A 22,354-nucleotide genomic window follows, 5' to 3' on the forward strand; every position below is an offset into this window, starting at 1 on the left:
AATCGAATAATGACAATTTTATATTTTTAGCTTGTATACATTTAGCAAGTGAAGTTTGAGTATGTGTTAGAAAAATAACAATTAATGTGATCAGCTTAAATACTATGAAAGTCCATATTTGAACAGTTTTGTTGATTGTATAAATTGTGTATTAATGTAATTATCATAAAAGGGAAAGTATTGTTTTTTTCCCAATATATAAACAATTAAAACAAACAATATTAACTTAATCATTAATTATCAGTGAATCAAGGCATTTTGTGAGGTGTGATATTTTGTAAGTTGTAACTGGAGCTTCTAATAAAGTTATTACACATTTTTTTTTATATAAGCGAAGACGATTTAGTATATAACAGCCGCTAAGATATTAAGCCTGCTATTATTTATAATTGTAGATCCAGTACTGCACTAAAACAATCACGTTGAATCCTGGTTCTTAGAAGCAATCAGGATGTACAATATAGAGATATCACGAATGTTTCAATAGAGCTATTGTTTTCCCTTTTAGAAGGAAGGTAAATGTCTTAATCTCAGGCTATAAACGTATGTGTTAAATAGCTGCATAGCCTGTCCGATGAGTGACATAATTTATACATCGCAACATTCAGAATTGTATAGTTCAGTTACTAATCATGATGTTTCATAACAATACATTAAAACATTAACACTTATATTATCCGAATTGTTTACCATTGATTCAATATGACTATGGAACATTTCTATTTTAGTAGTTTATTTTCGTCATACAGAGAGCCGAACTTAAACAATAATGATATTAACTGCTCTACGCCAAAAAAAAAAAAACCCGCTCCATCATGACGTCGAAAACCAAGGCTACAACACTTCTTCACACACGAACTTACAACTACCACAACCTCTTAACATATGACGTACCTGCTACGATTAATAAAACATATTTTTAAAAGTATCCATTTTTAGTATTCCATTGAATAAGGGACACTATCAAGAAACACTAAAGTTAGAATATTTAGTAGTTATTTATGATGAAGCAGTTATGATCGTTGTTCAGTGTTTAAATAGGGTAATCCAATACTATTTATAGGATGTTTAATTATATCATAGGGAATATATATATATATATATATATATATATATATATATATATATATATATATATATATATATATATATATTATTAATCTATCGTTGTCGAAAAAAAATGAAACAAAAATGTGTTTGAAAGCTTTATATTTTTCTTCATCAGGTTTCAGAACTACACTATCTTAAGTAGGCTACTCAATGCAATTGATGAAGCTAATTAAGCATTTATGTAAATTCAACCAAATATCGGATAATGTGATTTTATCAGACAAGGATAATAACAATGATCAAAACTTAGGTGACAAGAATCAGTCTGTGGGTTCTGACAACAACAATTCAAAATGTTGTACAAATCTCTTCCTTTAACATGTATAATAGATATTGCACTACAAATAGCAGAACATTAGATTTGGAATGTACTGTTGTCATGACCCGATAGTATTCGCTCCTAAAGTCTCCCTTACCAGTTTTACTTGCCTAAAATTTACGAGACGAATTAAGGATATTGCTGATGCTAGATAGGAAACTGTTTGGATGGTCAGGTGCCCACATAGATGTAAAGCAGGGATACACAATACAAACCTCCAGAGACGGATCAGACTCCTAGAAATGTGATGTCTCATGTCTGTACATGTCTGAATTTCGTACACGGATCATATAACAAAAGATTATGTTAATGTAAGGTCCATCAATGTGATCAAAGATGTACTTGTCATTGTCAGGGCTGAACCTAAGACACTCAGCACAGCACAATGTCGGGGACGGGAAGCGAGGGGTGGGGGTGTATAACAAAGGAAACATCAGACACCATCAGGGACTAGACTCACTGAGGCAACAGTGGGGTGGAGGTATATAACAAAGGAAACATCAGACACCATCAGTGACTAGACTCAGTGAGGCAACAGTGGGGTGGAGGTGTATAACAAAGGAAACATCAGACACCATCAGGGACTAGACTCAGTGAGGCAACAGTGGGGTGGGGGTGTATAACAAAGGAAACATCAGACACCATCAGGGACTAGACTCAGTGAGGCAACAGCGCACACAATAGATGGAGGAGGATACAATAGCTGCTCTATATGACAAAATAATCTGAAGGTCTGAACACGTTAAATACACCTAGTTTGTGGATACATAAACAAGAATAAAGACATTACTTTAAAATGGCACATTTCAGAAGACATTCTGTATATGTGAAAAAGTACCAACTCATCACGTGTTTGATCAAAACGTGCATCTTTCGTGTCGAAAAAATAGAACATTTGCATTTCAATTAACGAAAAATATCGACATTTCAACGACATTGCCTATGTACTATTATTATATCTTTTTAGACCATGACATATTATATAATCGTTGCAAATTATTTTAAAAAAAACTAACAATATTACAAAAATGCTAGTTCAAAAATCGATTATTAATCATATTGTTGTTTGAAAACTAACAAGGTAGACAACTTATCTGTATATACATACATAGTGTTGATATGCAGCGCGATTCAAATAGTGTATAACTTTATATAGAAATGACCATTTTTAAGTACTATAATTCTGTCTTTGCAATATTCTTAAGACTTGCTTTTTTATTATCCAAAGAAATTATATTATTGTTTAACTGATATTATACGCGACCTTTACTATTTTTTACATACATGGTTGGAGACATTCAAACACGTATGTTTAAATAATGTGGCCATAGTGATATCTGTGTTTGGTATAAAAATACTAAAAGTTTTAGTACATTAAATCCTAAGCTAAAAAACCACAATCAAACACAAATTAAAGCAATATTAGACGCAGTCATTAGAATATGCTATTTGCATATTTTTACATGGACTGGAGGGTCAGGCGTTGATGTTGTTTATGAAACAGAGAGGGACAGACTATGACATAAAGAAGAAAAAAAGAGACTGTTTCTAAGGTGCTTGGATAAAACTATATTCCAAATAGTTGTAGAATTAATTTGGTTATTTCCCTGCACAAAGATGTTACTGTAGTACTTAATGGTTATATCTATTTCTAGTGTATAACGTATAATCGTATATAGTAGTAAGATAATAGAATAATTATTACTGCGCAAATTTAAACCAACGATTGACATGGCTGATGATTCGACAGGTAATTTTAATTACATTCTACACACTTGAGATTATAATATCTTGTTATTGTGCATTGTGCATCTAATATGTCTTATACATAGTCAAATCAATAACGTTATATTTAAACGTTATTTCGAATATTTAGCTAGAACTAATAATAAGGTGAATTCAATTTTCAATTTACGTTTAAATGTCGGGTAATCAACACTATCGCTGTTTAATTTTTTTAGCGCAATTTCCATTCTGGAGAATTGCGTTTATTAACTCGTCATTTCTGGGAATGGATGGATGGATGTTCGCAGCTTTAAGTCGTATCTCCTCCTCAATGTAGCAATATCGAGGACTAGTTCCAAAAGCAAATATGTTAAGCAAGTTCCGAGGATGATTGTGGGCCAGAAAAATTCCCGGAATTCCTTCCTGGATTTCCCGGAAAAGCCAAAAAAAACTCGAAAAAAATGCAGTTTTTGGCCCATATCTCGGCAACCAGACCACTTAGCGACTTGAAATATTTACCAATAGATTCCTGCTATAATTTAGAACAATTATGCCACTAAAATTTTTCAAAAACATCCTTTCTTTTGGTCACAATTTAAAAAAAAAATTACATTATACATAATACATTACAGTACTATATAGCAAAGAAGGCAGTGGAAGGCGAAAGAGGAGGAGGGTAAATCATGTGACCTGGCTGGCTTAGCAGCGAACTGCGCGGGCTGGCTTAGCAGCGAACTGCGCGAGCCGCGGCGAAGGAGGAGAAGGGTAAATCATGTGACCTGGCTGTGTCCCCGCGTGTGCTTTACGCTACGACAGAGCTATTTTTAGATAACATAAGGAAATTGCGCTTAAATTATCACTAGACTTTTTAATAACTTGTTTCCAATATTTATTTTAGTCACTTCCCATTGCAAGATTCAAAGAGAATTAACGTAAAACATTTTTCATATTTAATCGTACAATCATAATTATATCGTTATATTTTTTGCTCACAAAACATTACTGGATGTTTTAGTCGTATTATACTTTAGATTAAACTTGTTAGTGTATGTATTTGACTTAACGTTTTATTCTACCGAAAGTTTAGACACTAGGCGACTAAGAAAACTTGTGTTTAAGTAAGCCATGTATCTGCACAAAAACAATAAAGTTAAAGATGATGGAACATTGTGCAACAAAACACCCAGATAACGTAGTGTTCACAATGTTGTGATTAATATTATTAATTAAATTAACTTTCTGTTGAAAAACTAACAGCATTATTATATACCAATTAAAAGACAAAAGACTAACCAATCTCGGTAGTTAATGAGTCCCCTGATCCTTGATCTGCAAGTGAAAATCATAAAAACATTTTTTTTTTAATTTAAAAAAATTAATATTATTTATCGTATTCACTTTAAAAAACACTATATTGTGTTATTGACATATATTGATGCAAAACACTGAAAATGTGACATATCAGCAGTTACCAACTGGTTTCGACCAAATGTAATCTATAATTTTAAAAACTAGGCTGTAGTATTAAATAAACGTACTGCATTCATAACTATGATGCTAGCAAAAGAAAAAAAAAAAGAACAAAAACAAACACATTCTTGAAAGCGAAGTTTAGTTAACAACCAAAACTAAATTACATTATTTAATTAATACATTTTTAACTATACCAATCATGGTTTTAATGTGTAATGATAATTAAAAATCAACCGGGCATGAGTAATTAAGGCAAACAAAACTACAAAACCGTATTAGTTATGGGTATAACGCCCAAATAAGTATCACTGAATTAGCACATCAGAAAATGTTAAAATAACATACCATGCATGCAAACATAGCACAGTGGCATAACTACGAATTTCGGGACCTTCTGCAAAAATTATCAGTGGGTCCCGTCGGAGCCGTTTGGCTAACACGGAATTAAAAGTGGGAAGCCAAGATATCTACCACTACAAATGAGGGAGGGATATTCAATAATTTAAATAATCTTTACATTTTGTATGTGTACAGGCTACGCCCTGAGAATATTTTTTTTTGTTTTATGTATTATCCCGTAAGATAATTGTTTTGTTTTCACTTTTGAGTAATTTTTAAGGATTTTTAAATTAACATGTTATTTGACTGAAAAGAAAATTAATTTCCATTTTCTATTTTAAATTATTGAAAGTAAATAAACTAAATATTAAAACTCCAATGCTATAGTGACTTTGTTCAGTGAGTGAAAAGGGCCTTTACCTTGGGTCCATATGCCTAGCTTATGTTAGATTTGCAGTAGCTACGCCGCAGACATAGCATAAAATACAAGAAACATTACCAAACAAATATGCATTTAGACAATTGAATTCATTCAAATTAAAAATGAAAAAATGTACGGAAAACAAAACAATCCCTACACCAAAAAAAAAATGTGTCACTCAACGAAGTTAGCTAGACTAGTAAATTGCATTACGGTGATATTATAATTGCGGCGGCCATCTTTTGATCAATGGCTTGAAATATAAAAAGAAAAAAGCAGATCAACAGAAAACACGTTTATAATCAATACACAATTTCAATATTTAGTTCAAGACATCGGTATTAGCAATATTCATCTGTAGCATTATTATCGTGTAAATTCTCTAACGATGCCTCTCTATGAAAACATGTGTTTAGTGTTGATGGAGATTTTAGCGACTAAAAATAAACTATCCCACATATATTGATTATTTATTATTTAAACAACTTGCTTAGATACATTCTAATATCTGAATTATTGAATACATAAATACAATTCCTTTAGCCACACTTTCTTATAAATGTATTAGATCTCAAAGTAACACAAGATACGTGTACTGTTCCGTAGCTATACAAAGACATTCAGTTGGTGAGAGGCTGCATACTATACACAGTTCTCTACTTAGCTATTCTGTAGTTTTGGTTGCCAATAACCTCATCTTCTATAAAGGCTCTACTGTCTTCAATGCATGTCTTGCCAAAACAAACCTTATCAGTGATGTCTGTTTAGTGTATTTTACTAACATAGTTGACACATGCGTGAGGCCTGACGTGGGCTGGACAACACACATAAGAACAAACTAAACACAGAATACAATTTACTTACGAGGAAAACAACTAAATAAATAGAAACACATCAAAAAAGGAATAATTTGAGTTATATTTAAAAAAAATAATTGTGCGAATGACATATTAAGTAAAAAAGCATATGAGTTACTTCCCATATCTATATTATAATAAATTAAATTGACATAACTCATTTTTTTTCCAAAATTATTTATATTTAGAAAATGCAATGATTAAATAGTTATAAACATAGTTTATTATTATTTTGTTCAATTGTAATGTTTGATAAGTTATTATGTATTATTTTTATTCTGCACTATTTATATGTAAGGCTCTTAAATATTACTTTTTGTTTCGAAGATACACATAAACTAATCAATTTAATAGATATATTTTTAAACACTAGCTAACAGTTTCAATTAAGCAGCATTGGGCCCACCTTGAGCTGGCTGGTTTATTTTGATACATTTTAATAAAATACAATATTTGACTTCGCAGCTAAGGATGGAGCACAGTAAACTAAGCACTCAACAGAAACCGAGGTTGAACACCTTATTTTAGTCTAGTTCTTATGTCATTTTGTTTCCTCCATTTAATTACTATTTGCAATTGATGTTCATGTTTCTGATGCTGTATAAAACCATCAAATATAGTATTTTACTATTTTAAATTTTTAAAACAATTGAAAAAAAAATAATTATAAAAATAAACTTAAACCCAAGTAATCATTATGCTTACTATTTAAATATTATCTTAGTAGTATTCTCTCTGTGATTAATATTTATTTAAAAAAAAACACATATAATACAAAACCATTTTTAATACTTATATTCATGTATGTTACTATTTCTAAAATAATCACAACACCAGTGTTAAAAATAACAATTCTTTATGCAATCGAATATCAATGCTTTAGTTTCTACTCATTAATAATTAAGTACTAGTTTAGTGAAGACTGTAAAAGGCCTAAGGAAAAATGTGTGAACGGTTAATTGTGTTATCCCATGCCAATTGTTAAATCACCTTGATAATGTTTGTGTAAACACAACATAAACAGTATTAGAACCATAAAAATGCTACTTTTATCTGTACGGACTGGATGGTCAGATTGTGTTGACGCCATATGTGGATGACCACATCCCCAGTAAACCCATCAGACAAGCCACATTTTATCGAATTAAACTACAGAGATTAATCATTAGACATCATTGTAACCATTCCAGACAGAAAATAAGATTGACAACATGACTCATCCACAAATCACCTGTCCAACCGATTGAGCGACAGAAATAAACAATTTTAGCTCATTTAGTTCCATTATGTTAGGTCTTATGGTTAAGTCTCGTTAAGTTTAGGGATTAAGTGTAGTGTTAAGAGTGTAACGAGTATGTGAATTAAAGCGATTTAATTATTTTAGCGTTAAAATTAAGTAAATGATAAAATTAAGTTCCACAATCAATCTCCTTTACTCTAAATATGGCCATCACCTAAATCATCATATTTCGCAAGCTCAAGGAAGCTGCTTTTTAAGGTAAATACACTTTACAAAACCGGGTAATTTAATATTATTATTCTTGATTGAGTTATTAAACACGATTTGGTAATCGTTGATCAAAGCAACAGCAAAAACCAGATGGTCATTATTAAACGTAATCCAAATGCCTAGCCAACCTACTAATGCAAATATATATTGTAAATACCTTTTCCTTAAGTATTTTTTATGATTTTTGCCAGCATGTTGTTTTAGTAATAGCCATAATTATCAACCACAATGAAAAATATAGCTATAGAATTGAATAGGTATAATCTAAGTAATGCTACTTGGAAAGAGTAACTATAACAAACTAGCCCGAATAATTATCAATGAAAAACAAACCTTCGTGATACGCATATACATGTATATTGTTTTAGATTGAAATTCCTTATATATTCGGCTATCTGTATACATGCACTGTATCTGCTTAGGACAGAAACAAAATAATTAAACTTTATAAGAAAGTCAGAATTATGCGCAGACTACAACGCAGGGGCGGAACTATCAGTGCCGCCAGACCCCGCAATGCGGGGGCCCCAGGCCGTTCAGGGGCCCACGACTGACTATTATTAATATCTTTTTTAAATTTTGAATTTAATTTTCGTGCATTTTTGCCTTGATATTTGGTTTGTAAAAGAAAAACACTGTAGCTGCGGTACGATTATCTTTATTTTACAGTCACTATATCACGCTCTTCCGCAAAAAAATAAAATCCATTACACAAACTACAGTGCAAAATATAGGCAACTCTTCAAATTTTAATGACTTCTTTGACTCGTTGCCCCCCTTTAATAGCTAAATAGAGGACACGTAACTGTTTGACCGATCCTCCAAAGTGTACTGTGGAGGATGGGGCAGGGGATGGTGACTAAAAAGGGGGCTCAAAAATGGTGGTCAATTTTTTTATATATTTAAAAAAGTTATTTACATTTGTATTTTTTAACCATCGTCAAGGCCGAGTTCTATTTCCCTAACATCAAACATACGCTGTCGCCAGCAAAATTCTTTTAAAAAAACAACAAAAGCCATATCACGAGAAGCCGATACATATGAAGTGAGCTTTAATGATGCGCGGTTCTTCTTTGCGGCATTAGTTATGGACCCGAAATCCGTTGTCCATTTTTCAATGTTAATATGTGTTTGTGATAGTGGTTGAATTTGCATCCTGTACTATCTTGTATACTACAAATAATAAAAAATAATATTATACTAGAAACTTCGGTTTTATATACGTTTACTTGTTTTTCCTTTACAAGAAATAGCATAGTAAACTTTTAAGGCCTATAGTTGGAATTATCTCCCCTGAGTAAGTTTTACAAATGGGCGATGCTGACGTACATTTTGTTGTCTCTTTCAAGTTTTTTTTCGAGCCGACCCCCATCCCTACCCCTCTTTCTTAGCCTCGCAAGTATCGAGCAGATCAATGTATCGTTTATGAACTACTTCCTAACCGTACGATTCACCACTTCAGCACATTTTGTCAGACACTGGACAGCACTAGTTAACAGACATTAATTTACTTGCATAGTATTAGGCACATCTAATTCACAAAACAGGGAAGGTAAAATTATTTTTATATAATTATTTAGAAATTAATTAGAATGTTTAGAATTAATTGAACATTATTAATAGTCAATTACTATTTATAAATTACGTTATTGAGGTGGGGGTGTGTGAGAGTCTGGCTTTTTATTAGTCCGCCGCCTGAGCTGGCCAGATACAGTTGTACATTACTGCATCATTCACCCATTCGCCATGAAAACTTGGTAAGCTGTTGAGTACAGCCCCGCAAAGGTTTCGGTCATAGGCCTAACATTTGTTTACATATTGGAGTGGGGACGCCTAACGGAAATATGTGATTTAGCGCCCCAAGATCCTGCGTAAGCAGATGGTGTTACTACTTGAATTCACCGGCGGCAGTGTCATCCTGAGCGCATCACATATGAGCAGGTTGGCCCCCCACAGACAGTCGTTTAAAAGCTCCCACAACACTAGGAATAGGTCTCACTACGAACCTCGATGACTAAATCTAATCAGGTGTTGCACCAATGTTTCTTCCTGACTTTTTTCTCTGGAGGGGGTTGGGGGTGCACTTGATATTTTCGTGTGGGGGGGGGGGGGGAATCAGACATTGGTAAAAGTATATATTTTTAATATACATTTTCATTTCGTTCGGGGAGGGGAGGCGGCAGGCTCTGCCGGAAGAAACAACGTGTTGCACCCATCACCCATTGCAGTAAATTAACTGGTAGCTCCATAAGTCCCCGTGACTCCCCTGACACCTGGGCCGTCGCCGAGGGACTTACAGCATGCCTTGGCGTGTCTAGTTGGTAGTGTGGACAAACCCGCGCCCTAAGATCAAAGAAATGAATTGCCGACATAGTTAACATTTAATTCAACTTCTGGAAAACAGGGCACACGGTTGGTAACGTTTTGATGAAAGCCTCATAAATATCAGCGTCAGTTTGTTGTGTTGGACTGGATTTAGAGAGTATGTGCTTCTCACTTGGAAAACTGAATGGGGCCAGCTCGTGTGTTGGAAAACCTCTGATTTATTCGTGTATCAGATGGACATTTAAAAAGAAAAAAAAAATTAGAGCGACTCTTGTTTTCCATATATATATATATATATATATATATATATATATATATATATATATATATATATATATATATATATATATATATATATATATATATATATATATATATATATAATATAGGGGCCCAAAATAATTCTGCGGTGGGGCCTTTTTATCTAGTTTTGCCACTGCAGACAAGCAGCATTTTATCGAATTAAACTACAGAGAGAAACAGAAAATAAAATCAGTATGATCATTCAAGGCGGAAAAGTAACTTGACAACTTATCGTATCCACCAATAGCTGATTTAATCGATAAAGCGAAAGTAATAAATAATTTCAACTCATACAGTTCAATTATACTTGGTGATGGTTAGGTATCGTTAAATTTATGGATAACATGTAACGTTTATAGTTAAAGATTAAGTGAATTTAAGTGATCGAAATAGTTTAGCATAAAAATGAGTAAGTGAATCAAATGCATTTACACCGTCTATCCCCTTCACCCTACACATGGCCTACACCTGAACCAGCATCTTATGTGAGCTCAAGTAAGCTAACTTTCAAGGTAAACTTTATAAAACCAGTTAATTTCATAGCTGTATCCTTCTTCGTGATATCAAACATCATTTGTCAATAGTGGATTTAAGTAACTCCACAAAACAGAAGAACAATTTCAAGCGCTTGTTGTTTGTCTCGAACGTTAAAATGTTAGTTATATTAGTATGTATTAATGTTTGTTGCATTTTTATATAGTGTAACACATATGGTTTACCAGCCAAAGGGGGATAAGAATAACGTTTTAATTCATTTAGTTGCGGCCCCTGTGGAACCGTAGCTCTGTTGATGTAGTTGTTTTGCATGCTCTTCTGTGAGCGATTTTACCTGTGTCACATGTCATGTGACATGGGATTATGGGTAGTTCGTGCCTAGCCGTGTCAGTCACACGCAAGGCTGCTGTCTATGGACACGGAGGGTGACGGTACCTAGAGGTAGACATAACAATGTAGACCTAATGACGTCTTTTTTTTGTTTGTTTCATTATTCATCTCTAATCGTCGTTTATAATGTTGTTCTACATCGCCGTCATGGCTCGATGTACTGTTGAATAAAGTCAATTAGTGGACAACAGCGTCGCTTCAGTGTTTCCTGAATCTCAGGGTCATCCCTTTTAACCACAACAACTCATTGGTTAAAAGCATCCCCACTGAGTGAGGGTTACATTTTGCGCCCAATATGGATTGAAGTAACTCCATAAAACAGAAGGACAATCTCAAACGCTTGTTGTCTCGAACATTAAAATGTTAGGTATATTAGTATGTATTAACGATTGTTGCATTTCTATAGAGCATTAATAGTAAAGCATTAGTTAGGGCCAAAATATTTAATTGTTATTGTTCATGAATATAAGCAGATTGTATCACTTAGAACTGTGTAAGTTGTAAGCTTCTACAAATTTTCTGACAAGTTAGCAACAAAGCCGATATATTTTAAGTTACTGTACACTATTCTATAAACTAGCTACAGAGCCCGTCGAATCACATGCAACACGTTTTGTTTCTAATCTTATGTTTTATAAGATTTACAGTGTTGTCCTGTTTAAGTTTTGATGACTATTTTTTTTTGTACAATACATATATTCTACTTTCTTTTAGTTTTATTTACTTCCCATTGTCATTTTAAATAATACATAAGGGAAACAACCTAAATGTTTGATTAAAAATTGTGTGAAAATATTTGTTATAAAACTGAATATGGCATGTAATGTTTGTTATGTAAGTAAGAGTAAGTTTTAAATAACATATATGCTAGTCTTTCAACAGTATATGTTTCATGGAGATTAGATTTTATATGTAACACAACTTGACTGAGAAAACTGAAAGCGAAATTAAATATTTTACAAGACACTTGAACTCTTCGATATAGCAGTATTGTGGGTGTTTTTTTGTCTTTCGGATGCTTAAATATCTTAATCATTTAATAGGAGTTAATAACTTAATATAATTTAATCATTAATCTTATTGAATCTAGATCTAATATGCCTCGAGAAAATAAGCAAACAGTTTTATATCCAGAAATCCTAAGAAATGAAAAGTTCAACCTGGAAAGCTTTGAAGCGTTTTAGGAAGATTTAAATGCACATAAAGAACATTGTAATCTTATAATCAAAGATCTGGAAAACAAGAGAAGCAGTGAGCACGAAATATTTATAGAACTAACTCAGCAATTTAAGATCAGACAAAACAAGTTCTGTAACTCTGTTGATTACCTGTCAACTAACATAAAAGCACTTGAAGATGAATTAAAGAGGAATGAAAATAATTTCAATACAGGCACACCAGATTTAACTAAGTGGGATATTGAGTTGAAAAAAACTGAACTCAAAAATGCCGAAACATTGAAATGGTTAGTCTAGAAAGATTTTCAAAATGAAGAGCACTATAAAGCAGAGTTACTTCCAGGCATCTCTTTGTAGAAGTAATGGTGTCTCGTGTTGTGATTATTTCTATGTTTTTTTTTGTATTTATATTAATTATAAATACATTTCCTTTTTATACAAGATCATTCTTTAGTAAATACTTTATGAAAAATATTTAGTAAGAGAAGTAATTGCTTTTTAATTTGTTTAGTACAAATCTATTAAAACGAGAAAAATGGCCCGTTGAGGAAGGATACACCGGGCGCTAGGTTGATAGTGCTGTCTCTTTTCTCTAAACAAAAACCACCCCCCCACACACACCACCCCCACCCCCACCCACACCCCCACCCACACCACCCCAACCCCCCACCCCCCACACACCACCCCCCACACACCACCCCCCCACCCCCACCCCTACACACACCACCCCACACACACACCACCCCCCCACCCCCCCCCCCCCAAAAAAAAAACATGTCTACCGTCCCATTCAACGAAATATAATTATATACTTTTTCCAGTGTCCGCCCCCTCCCCGAAAATTCTACACCCGCCCCCGAAATTTTCAAGTACCCTCACCCCTCTCCGGGGAGGAAAAAGTCTAATTTAAAACCACCCCCCCACTCACCCCCACCCCCCCCCCCCCCCACACACACCCCCCCCCCACCCAAAAAAAAAAAGCATGTCTACCGTCCCATTCAACAAAATATAATTATATACTTTTTCCAGTGTCCGCCCCCTCCCCGAAAATTCTACCCCCGCCCCCGAAAATTTCAAGTACCCCCACCCCTCTCCGGGGAGGAAAAAGTCTAAATTAAAACCACCCCCCCCACTCACCCCCCATCCCCCCCCCCACACACCCCCCTCCCCCCACCCCCCACCCACAACCCCCCCCCCCTAAACCAAGCAACAAGAGAGTATGTGAAGAAATAGCCATTGTACCAAACAACAAGAGAGTATGTGAAGAAATAGCCATTGTACCAAGCAACAAGAGAGTATGTGAAGAAACAGCCATTGTACCAAGCAACAAGAGAGTATGTGAAGAAATAGCCATTGTACCAAGTAACAAGAGAGTATGTGAAGAAATAGCCATTGTACCAAGCAACAAGTATGTGAAGAAATAGCCATTGTACCAAGCAACAAGTATGTGAAGAAATAGCCATTGTACCAAGCAACAAGTATGTGAAGAAATAGCCATCGTACCAAGCAACAAGTATGTGAAGAAATAGCCATTGTACCAATTTGCAACAAGTTCAGGAACAAGATTGCTGGGTTTGTTACACATTTGATAAAGAGGATCCAGAAAGGCCCAGTTCGCAACATCTCTATTAAACTTTAAGAATAAGAAAGAGAGAAGAGATGACTATGTACCTGATATATCAGCCCTGGAACTTTATATATTTGAGATTGATTTAGTTACATAGGAGATGTTGAAGGCTCTTAACTTTGCCAACCTCTCTCACCTACAAATGACACAACCAACTCCTACCCTTGCTGGTAGAGCACTAGTTTGGTAATAACGAAATAATAAAGCAAAATAAAGCCCTAATAAAAGATCCAAATTTGGCCTTGATCAGGATTTATTTCTACTAGGCCAAGAGCAGACTCAAGTGTACTGTGTACGTTTTAATGCGCCATATCTAAGACGTGTCAAAAGTAGCTTTGAACGCTTTCCTTATAATTTTCTTTAAAAGAGAAAGTGTCAAATACGGCCTTAAACAATCATTACACTTTTCTCTCTACTTCAGTGGCGTATGTCTTTTTAAGACGTAGTAAGTAGAATACCGCATGCCTCTCCATCAATAAGTTAAAATGGAATAATTTCATTTCCAAAGAACAAAAGAAAACACCACCATCCTCCTATTTAGAATGTTTTTTTCTTATACACAAACTATATAACTGTCAGACTTGATCTTTCTACAATACAACAATCTAGACAATCTCTGCTTTAAGTGCTACAAACACTCGACTGACTGCTACACGCTAGAATGAACAACTAACAATAAGGGTAGACAAAAGTACAGAATAAAGTCCGAGTAAAGACAGAGCAATTTTAACACAACGGGATCCGAACCTACATTTCCACGCTGCACATTTAGCTGATAGAAACATACCATTTGAGCAACAGTTGACTTTTTCTTTAGTAAGTTGGTTCTAAGTAAAGTAGCAATTTGTCCTTTTTGTTCACTATTTCTTTTAGTTCTCTCAAAATTCAAATTTTACAATGTGCGTTATTCGTAATGAAATGTAATTACTCGCCCGCCATTTTCGTATGTGTAGCAACACCTTGCAAACTACAGCAGTAGGGGTCTCTGTGTCAACCTAGATCTAATGGATAGAGATGCTGGGTGTAGCGCTGATGGAATAATCTGATCTAATGGATAGAGATGCTGGGTGTAGCGCTGATGGAATAATCTGATCTAATGGATAGAGATGCTGGGTGTAGCGCTGATGGAATAATCTGGTAACACAGTCAAGCAATGTTGGGGAATGGATGAAATTGGGTTATTGTTTTCTGGTTTTCTACACGGCATTGCTTTGAACATGAAGACTATATCGCGATATATCATGAATTACATTAAAACACGGCTCTATTAAATCTATTTACACCAAATACACGTTAGTTGATGCAAATTACACCGTAGACCAAAAAAAAACAAACAAGAATATGTATTCACCCAGGTTAGGTACTTGTTTACAAGAAAAATAAATCACTAACACATTGAAATATAAAGACACAATGCCCACCTGATCAAAAAATTATCAAACGCACACTATAACATATTACAAAACTAAAACAAAACCGATTGCTTATGTTAAGAATGTAACTAAGAAAGTCATCGATAAACGATATATTACATACGCACTAATGCCTAACATATTTACCAAAGCATATATAAATAGGAAATAAAAATATTATAAATACTGTTATAATAACATTATTTTTTGCACCAAATTAATAAAGTAAATTTATTTTGTTTTGTTTACCAACAGTTTTGGTCGATCACGTGATCAATTACATAATATTCTGGCCAAAGAGACATTACATTTTGGTATACATACTGACCAAAGCAAGCATGAAACAAGGCCTGAAGTAGACCATATTGACAACTTGTCGGCTAAATTACATAAAGGCTACATATAAACTTATAGAAACATTGGATGGTACAAGCGACAAACCAACGTTAACAAGATGTGTTATTCTATGGCCATTGGTTCAATATACATCTACGTGTTACCCGGCTTTTTTAAAATCAATCACACATTCCCCATGGCTGACATTATATGTTAAAGAAAATAATTAAAAAAAAACAATTTATATTGCTTTAAAAAACGAAATGGCAGTAAACTTACACATTCGAATTAAAATCAGGATAAATATTCTCTTTCTAATATAAAAAATGTTTGCATACCCATAGTTTTTTGCATATATCTTAGTGCTTTCTGTTTTTCAAGCTAAACATGTTTAAAAGGGAAATAATCCAAAATGCAGTAAATAAAACTCAAACATATATAATGAAACATAATATTTACAAATGGGCCTTAACATTTAGACACATATTTTCTCCATACAAGCGTATCGTCAAAAATGTATACTGCTTATCAGTAACTATTATAATATGATTTTAGTTTAAATTGAAACTAATAGCTTTACTATGTAATAGATTTGAAGACAATTGAAACTTTCGAATAAGTAAAATATTAGGTGGCTAAGATAGTTAAAGTTCATTTTATAAAACAAAATATATTCAACTGAAATATGAACAAGCATGTTCGCCTACATATTGTGGGCCTCATTGGTGGGCTTAATAATCTGATTACAGAGTGAACAAATGTTGGGGATTGGGAGAAATAGGCTTTGTATGTGATGGTTTTCTGCATGCCCCGACTGTAAGCATGAAGACCATACAACGATCTATCCTGAATTTCATAGGCACCACGGCTCTACTAAAAATGTCTACACCAAACACACATCAGTGGATGGAAATTACAGCGTAAACTTTAAAGAAAAAAATATGAAATTTGAACACAATTTTAAATCAAAATTATAAATGTGTGAGGATTAAAATTCTAAAATCAATTGCAATACAATGTAGGGTTATAATTGTGTAGCATTATATTTATGTAATAATGTTACAATATGTCAGAGTAAACTAAGGACTTTAACACGCACTACCACATGTGAGGAAGTAAATATAATGTTTCTAATGTTTCACTTACTGCGTACCTGGCCAGACTTAGAATTTACCGCCCCTAATCACCCACACGCTCACGTACCGCCCCTAACCACCCACACTCTCACTTACCGCCCCTAACCACCCACACTCTCACGTACCGCCCCTAACCACCCACACTCTCACTTACCGCCCCTAACCACCCACACTCTCACTTACCGCCCCTAACCACCCATACTCTCACTTACTGCGTACCTGCCAGACCCAGAACTTACCACCCCTAACCACCCACACTCTCACTTACCGCCCCTAACCACCCACACTCTCACTTACCGCCCCTAACCACCCACACTCTCACTTACCGCCCCTAACCACCCACACTCTCACTTACAACGTACCTGGCCAGACTCAGAACTGTGAAGCCCAATTTGGCCAACACAAAAGATGCATCTGAGGCTCCACCCACCTACACCCACATTGATGAAGCTACCATACAATATTACGAGCCAAAGTTATCGGCAGACACATACAAAGCATAACACAGGACGACGGCACAAACGATACGGACATTGAAACTATACAAACCTGCTTTTTAGACCACTACCGACGACTGTTTGAAAAAGAAGACATTGACAATGACACGCAAGACAAATACTTTACCTTTGCACGCAGACTAGAGGACATAGACAGAGACAATCTAAACAGCCCAATCAATAGTAACGTAACGAAATAACAAACACTATAGATAACCTAAAATTAAACAAATCACCTGGGCCTGATGGTCTAACTAATGAATTCTACAAGGCCTTCAAAAACGACCTACTCCCAATAATGAAGGCTACCTTTCAGGAAATTCACGACAGGGAATATTGTGCGACAGATTTCAATAGAGCCTACATAACCCTTATTCCCAAACCTGACGCTGACAAAACAAAGGTGACAAGCTATAGACCCATATCCCTACTTAACTGTGACTAAAAAATACTGACAAAAACTCTAGTCAAGAAAATTGAACCCTACATCGACAAAATCATTCACACGGACCAACAGTACAGCACCCCTGGAAGGAACATACAAAATCACACACACCTAATAAGACATAATACACCACAGCACACAGAAAAATACCCAATTTTTTTTTTAGCATTCCTAAGCGTAGATCAACAAAAAGCCTTTGATCGAGTCGATCACACCTGGCTTACAAAAATTATAGACGCATACATTTTAGGTCCCAACCTCAAGACATGGATAACAACACTCTACAAAAACGCGCACAGTCACCTCATCATTAACAACACACTCACAGACCCCATTCTAATAAATAAATCGGTAAGACAGGGATGCCCACTGTCCCCGCTCCTCTACATCCTGAGCATTGAGCCCCTTCTGGAATCTATCAGACAGGACAACAGAATCAAGGGTCTGCAAATACCCAACTCAATACCTAGGAAATCCCTATCATACGCAGATCATACGATCTTACTAGTACAAACAGAAAGGGAGATTAAAACAGTCATGGTAACATTCATAGACTTTAGAAAGGTCTGCGGAGGGAGAATTAACGCACAGAAATAAAAAAAAAAATTATGGGAGTAGGCAAATGGGCGGGGAAAAACAACTTTAACTTGCCTGTTATTGTAACGGACAAATTAAAACTATACGGCATAACATATCCAGACAACCCGGAGACAGAAAACAACGACACATGGACTAAACTGACGGGTAAAATCAACCATACACTAACCAAATATAAAAACTGTAACAAAACAATATTCACTAGGGCAGCTCCGAGACTAAACCCAACAGTTATTTACCGCACTACTTTTGTTCACATTGTAGAAGACTAAAGTTCGAGCATAAGTTATTAGAATCAGTGATGAAAAGAAAACATTCGACGGGGGTGGAAGATATGTCAGAAGAAGATGACTATGATGAATGTCAAGAGGATGCAGAGGACAGTCATGAAGAGGATTGCGCCAAGTACCATTACAAAATAGATAACAAAGAAGCACAGGGTCATGTAAAGAGCAAGGACCACAGCTTGCATGCTCTTCTGTGTACCTTCTTTAAAGCACACGTCAAAGAATATCTCTCTATAAGCAGTCAAAGGGAACTTAAAGAGCAGATAAAATTGCTCTTGAAGGATTTGGATACCGTGGCTGAGTTACTAAGACTGGTGAAAGCAGAGATGCTCAAGCCTCCAGCAGAACAAGAGAAAACAGTGCTGTCTGATGTAACCAATGTAAAAGATTTACTGCTAGAGTTTACAAGGAAAAGAAAGCACTTTTGGCTGTATGATGACGCTAAAATAAAAATAGCCAAGGCTTGCTCCAAACTCTTGAAGAGACTTAAAAGTATGCAGAGCATTCTAAAGAGTGTTAGAGTTTGTCTCCCATCTGCAGCTGACATTCATCCTATATAGATGAGCCACAGGAGTAAACTATTTCAAAGGAAAAAAAAAAAAAAAAAAAAAAAAAAAAAAAAAAAAAAAAAAAAAACTAGGGCAGCTCTAGTCAACAGATACGTCATTCCCAAAATAATCTACATCGCAACAAACAGTACAAACCCAACACATTCATCAAGGAAACAAACAAAAACATTAGGGATTTCATTTTCAAAGGCACAATTAGGAATATTAACCATCAAACACTAATACAGAACAAATTAAATGGGGGAATAGCCTTGCACGACATAAACACTAAAATTAACGCCTTCAGAATCAAACACCTAGATAGAATCAGAACTGAACCACATTACCACCCCTTAGCACAATATTACATTGGTCACAGAATCAACACGATTTTAAAGACAAGTAATACGACACCACACTATGGGGGAATAGAAATAGGCAGCTTCTACAAAGAGGTTTTAAAACTATTCAAATACAACAAAAACATAATAGGGGAGAAAACAAAGAAAATCTACAGTACTTTAGTCGAGCGACAACTTCAGCCCCTGCAAAATAGAATTAAATGGGCAAAAGATTTTATCACAGTAGACATTAGCGACATATTCAAAAACTTACACAACAGAAATAACACACACAAAGAAAAAGAAATAGGATACAGGCTCATTTACAACACTACACCCATTTCCAGAAACACCAAAGCAAACACAAACACTAAAATAACTTGACAAATATGTAAACAACATAAACAAGAAACAGAAAAACACATATACTTAGAATGCCCAACACTACTAAAAGCCAGACAAACCCTAGGATCAATTTTAGAAACTTCCAATACAGATACACCTTAAACAAAGCAATCACCCTAAACTACATACACAAATCCAATAATAAAACAGACAATGACAATACAATTAACGCTACAGCTATTTTTAGACAGACAGTATGGACCACGAGAAACAAAAGTAAATTTGAATCAAAGACGTACAGCGACACTGACATAGATGCCATATTCCGAGCAGTAGTTACCAAAAGACTTGGTGACATAATTACAACCTAAGTATCTGCCCATTCTACACTAATCTCATTCCTTTAATGTTTTAGGTTTGAGTCGGGTAGACAGAAAATAAATGTCAATAACCTCTTATTGATTATGTTTATAATTTATTTTAATTCTAAATTTTCTTGTCTCATACTTGTATGCACAGTCAGTATGTTTCTCTCTGACACGGGGAAACCCACATAAGTCGTATTTGTTTTTCACTCTTTCTCCACCTATAGGGGAAGCAAACAAGTTTTATAGTGAGTTATTTAATCTGCATGCAGTTATTTACCTTTATTCCCACTTAAATCCCAACTAACAATACTAATTATATCCCTAACTCAGGGGCGTAGCGAGGGGGGGGGGGGGTGCGGACCGCACCGGGTGACACCATTTAGAAGGGTGACACCAAGGCAAAAAATAGCAAAATATATAGAGAAAAACTCGAGAGGAGGGGTGCAAATCGAAAACTTGAAAAGTGGGAATGCTAATGATCACGTATTGTGTATATTATATTGTGTTTCATGTATATTTCATGTATAACTAATACCAACTTTTTGGAGCCAAATTCGCTAAGATAAAGTTTACTATAACCCACCACTTGTATTATTATATTCAAATTTATAACTTTTATCTTTCAGAAATAGCAAAGCACTAATGTTCCAGGATACAACCAGTTTCTTCCAGGAATCTCTCTTCGGGGGGGGGGGGGGGGGGGCCTAGCCCCCCCGAAAAATTTTTACCGCCCCTCCCCCCCCCCGAACGAAATGAAATTTATATAAGTTATATAGAAAATATATACTTTTAACAGTGTCCGCCCCCCCCCCCCCGAAGAAAATTCACCGCCCCCCGAAGATTTCAAGTGCCCCATCGGAGAAAAAAAGTCTGGAAGAAACACTGGATACAACCCCCCCCCCCGACACACACACACACACACACAAAACCTACCCTTTATTCTGTAAATAATATGTACATTTCAGAATGATGACCGCCAAGCATTAGCGTTCATTTAGGAAGGACTGAGTTGGTATTAGCAATGTACATTTTTTGTAAGATCCCAACAAGGTATTGTTCATTTAGAATGGAGTATGCTGGTATTAAAAGTATACATCTTCATGTTATCTTCACAACATTCTAATAAATCGTGTATATGAAAACATATTTATTGTTAGCGAGACACTATAAACCATTCCATAGTTAATACATGTTTATGCTTGAAACACTTTTTATAAAGACATACATGTGTGCATTATTCCTAAGTTATAAATTCAACAAATTTGTTTGGTGAAAGGCTGCATATTATACACAGTTTTATGTTTGGTTAGTCAGGTGTTTGAGTTGCCGATAACATACCTTTTTCTATAAAAATATCAACTTCCTTTAGATCATGTCCTGACAAGCCTAACCTTATCGCGAGTGTCTGTTACGTGTATTGTACTGACATAGTTGACACTTGCGTGAGATCTGACGGGGTCTGACAACACACATTAGAATAAATTAAAGACATAATAAAAATACTTAGCAGGAAAAGAACAAAATAAAGACAAAAACACACATAAATTGAATAATACATGTTTTTATTTTTTTATTTTTATTTTTTCGAGTGTAATAATAATATTAGGTATATAAGCGTGTCGTTAGAGTAAGAGTTATTTCCCATTATATTTAATGCAATAAATTTTATTGAAATAACTCGAATTTTAAGTTCACAATTATTCTAATTTAGAACAATTCAATAATTCAATAGTTATAAAGAAATATAATTGATTTATTGTAACACTTTATTGTTTAAAAATAAATTGTTTGTGTTTATTAGTCTACACTTTTTATATGACAGAGGAATTAATATTATTCTTAGCTTTAAACCCATAACTTTAGTAGATACATATTTACATATAAACTTATAGTCCAGTTTCAACAGCGTTCGGTTCCAGCTCTTTGTCGATCTTTTATTTTAATAATTTATAAAGTACATTAAATTAAAG

Source organism: Physella acuta, unplaced genomic scaffold (assembly GCF_028476545.2).
Source record: "Physella acuta isolate Inbredline_101_S28 unplaced genomic scaffold, ASM2847654v3 ptg000185l, whole genome shotgun sequence".
In the NCBI taxonomy this organism is placed as follows: domain Eukaryota; kingdom Metazoa; phylum Mollusca; class Gastropoda; family Physidae; genus Physella; species Physella acuta.